General features: G+C 42.3%; 1 non-coding gene across 1 annotated transcript; it reads left to right on the top strand.

Moving 5' to 3' along the window:
* Window positions 1–3,579: 3,579 nt before the first annotated feature.
* On the top strand, window positions 3,580–3,653 carry Trnat-ugu (transfer RNA threonine (anticodon UGU)). Its single transcript has one exon. It is a non-coding gene; the product is annotated as a tRNA-Thr (tRNA).
* Window positions 3,654–3,868: the final 215 nt, after the last annotated feature.

Raw genomic sequence — 3,868 nt, forward strand, 5'->3', positions numbered from 1 at the left:
ATAGAATAGGGGAGAAGAGGAGTTTGTGGCACAATTTGAAAAGAATAAGGGACCAGTTGGTAGGGCATGTTCTGAGGCGTCAAGGGATCACCAATTTAGTATTGGAGGGCAGCGTGGAGGGTAAAAATCGTAGAGGGAGACCAAGAGATGAATACACTAGGCAGATTCAGAAGGATGTAGGTTGCAGTAGGTACTGGGAGATGAAGAAGCTTGCACTGGATAGAGTGGCATGGTGAGCTATATCAAACCAGTCTCAGGACTGAAGACCACAACAAAAACAACAATGTTTGTACATTTTGGTATTTATAGATTAAAATATTATTTATTTGTAAAGTTGATGTGCAATTTAGTTACAGTTTTTCTGCCTCTCGTTTACATATTCTGTAAACTGCTGCCTATTCCTTCGTTGCTACTGGAGGCTACAATTGAAAGAAACTTGGTTGTAAATTCACGCATGTCAGTTTTTCATCTCTTTGGAAACCACTTCACCTCACTTTTTAGAATGTGTTCACTACTCAGCACAACGTTTGTGTTTCTTTACTTGTTTTCTGTGTGGTTTGTGAGCGTTGCCAATTGTAATTCTTTTTGAAGTCATGTGTGTGTGAGTGTGTGTGTGTGTGTGTGTGTGTGTGTGTGTGTGTGTGTGTGTGTAGGTATGTATGTATGTACGTGTGTGTGCGTGTGGGTGTAAATGAGTAAGTATTCACTAGTGATGATGCCTTATATGATCAGCAAAGATGTGAGTGGAGGGGGGCCGAAAGTAACGGTTCGACTTCGAGTTCTTTCTGGGTGGGGTGGGGGTGGGGATGGGGGGTAGGGATTGGGGGGGGCGGTGGTATAGTGTTTGTAGGGAAAGCAACTGGGAGGATGCAGCAGTGGTAAATGGGATTGACTGTGGTGGTGGTGGTGGTGGTGGTGGTGGTGGGTGGTGGTGGGGGGGATTCTGTGGTAGTAAGTGGGTGACACATGTAGGAGTATAGTGCCTGCTGTATTAACGTACAATGACCACAGCCCTATATATGCCACCAACTTACTACAATCCTCTCCCCACCCCAGTCAGTTCTCATTCACCAACATCATCTTCCCCAATTGCTTTCCTTATAAGCACTATCCTACCCCCCACCCCAAATCTCAACCCATTATTCTCACCCCCCCCCCCTCCCTTCCACTCACACCTTTGCTGAACACATAAGACACCATATTACCACACATACACATGTACACACACAAACAAGTACACACAGGAATAAAAGAAATGCATTCATAGCTTTGTAACACTCACAGTCTTCACAGAAAACAAATGAATACTAAGCAGCGTCCAGATCACAAGTGCAGTTCTAATTATATTAAGAAGTTCTACCAAGTGAGGGCCAGAGTGGCCGAGCTGTTCCAGGCGCTACAGTCTGGAACCGCGAGACCGCTACAGTCGCAGGTTCGAATCCTGCCTCGGGCATGGATGTGTGTGATGTCGTTAGGTTAGTTAGGTTTAAGTAGTTCTAAGTTCTAGGGGACTGATGACCTCAGAAGTTGAGTCCCATAGTGCTCAGAGCCATTTGAACCATTTTTCTATCAAGTCCTGGAAATAACGCCAACGTAGTGTAAAAGAAAATGGTTTCAAAAAAGGCGAAAAAATCCCAAAATTGAATGCACAAACAAGATTTTTCCGACCTCAGCGTCAGCTAACAACAAAGATAAAACTCAGTGCTTTGCAGAATATGCAATCAAGAGACAGAAAAACAGTAAGTAAATTGCACGCCAACTGTAAAGAGAAATACTGTTTTTAATCTACAAAGACCAAAATGTACAACCATGTTATGTGAACGTATTTCCAGAACAATCACAGAAGATGATTTGAAAATAAAAACAAAATGCGTCTAGTGTAAAATGCTCTATAATGTCAGTAAGCGTAAGACGTGAAAAACAATAATAATAGATTATGTAGCTGCTGCGGAAGATGGCCAGATAAATAAAAAAATATATCCTGAAGTATCTGTTGCATGCATTTCTATCTCTGTCTTCCCGTACTTTTTTTCCCCTCTTTGGCCTTTCCAGTTCGATGGAAGTTGTTCTCTGGTGTCTTCACTCACGTCCTACCATCGTTCACCTTCTGCTAATTAGTGTTTTCGAAGCTTTCCTTTCATCACTCAGTCTACGGTGAAATTCTTGTAGCTCGGTTGCTCAGTGGGGAAGTGCCAGATTACAATCCAGAGTTTCGGGATATTGTCCCAAGTCGGTGTTAGGGATTGGTTTTCCTCACTTATTGCTTCTTTTACCTATGCCAAAGATTCGTTAATATTAAAAGCGCCAAGTCGCACCGGGCTCGGGAAGCCCCTCTAATTGGTTTGGCAGTTCAAAGGTCGGAGGAAGGCTAGGCCAAAGCACCTCTCATGAGGATCGTACCTAGCACATCGACTAACAAAATGAAATTTGGGCCACGCGTTGCTATGGCATGTTTTAATCACGAATATTATTTCTGAATCCAAATTGATTTTTTGCATCAGAAGTCTTCTTTTGAACATGTAGAATTAAGTTGCTTGACAAAATATCAATTTATGACTGATCCAGACGGATAACAGGCGTGAGCCTTATATGGTTCACGTGGCTCAACGACAACATTTTAACACAATTATAATCTGTGGCCACATGAGCCACATGTGGCTCACATGATTTAAAACCACAATAGGCATAAAAATCGTTTTTCAAGAAATGATTGAAACATTTAGTTTATCTGATTATATTCGCTACATAGGCTTATAATATTATTTACAATTTCTTTTACTTGGTCTGACAATAATGGTCATGAATAAAGATCTTATAATATGCTGCTTTTTCAATACAGCATTGTGAATGTCACTAAAACACTTGTTGCGCATAAAACTGTCACATTTATTGCATTTTTTGCACATCCTCTTCACTTTCTTAGCCGTATCCTTTCTTCCTTCTGTTTTTCGCAGGCGCTTATAACAGCCCGAACATCTTCTTCGACTACCCTGCTTTGGTCCCTCTCGTGGTTGTGGATCTTTGCCACTCAATAGCAGTAAAGCGCTCCCTGAAAAGAATTATTTGTATGCGACACTTGGATCCTTTGTTTGCCAAGTTGTCAACACTTGAGCATACACAACAGATGTTCCACAAAGGATTTCAAAAATGATCTTTCTGTAACATTTAACCGTAAGCCGAAGTGTCGTTCAGTAGAGCACATCTGATCGGATACATCAATAAACGACTTGGCGGCATTGTAGACCACGACTGCTTTGGGTTTCAAAACTGCCACAGCATGTTTACGTTTTACAGGCACCATACCATCGTTATATTTGGTAGAAATCACCAAAACATCCCATTTATCTATGTATACGAAGACAGTAACTGTTCTCGAAAGAACAGAATACTGTTGATGACCGTGCAGCTTTTCCCTGGAATAAATGATAAATGATGACTAACTGAAACCCACAGCTGCCGACAGGTGTTGTTGATTTACCTCGACGTGGACAGCTGAAAATGTGTGCCCCTACCGGGACTCGAACCCGGGATCTCCTGCTTACAAGGGATAAGTCCCTGCAGTCGCGCTAATCATCTGTGTCCTCGGTGGCTCAGATGGATAGAGCGTCTGCTATGTAAGCAGGAGATCCCGGGTTCGAGTCCCGGTCGGGGCACACGTTTTCAGCTGTCCACATCTAGGTAAATCAACAACACCTGTCGGCAGCTGAGGGTTTCAGTTAGTCATCATTTATCCCATTTATCTTTCCATTTGATCACGGAGGTTTTTGGATTGGTCTGTGAACATACTGTTTGCCCTTTTTTCAGTTTTGCCGACATTACAGTTTGTGGGTTACCTTTTCTGTTAGTCCTAAGAGTATCATCGAGGTGG

Source organism: Schistocerca cancellata, chromosome 2 (assembly GCF_023864275.1).
Source record: "Schistocerca cancellata isolate TAMUIC-IGC-003103 chromosome 2, iqSchCanc2.1, whole genome shotgun sequence".
Classification (NCBI taxonomy): Eukaryota; Metazoa; Arthropoda; class Insecta; order Orthoptera; family Acrididae; genus Schistocerca; species Schistocerca cancellata.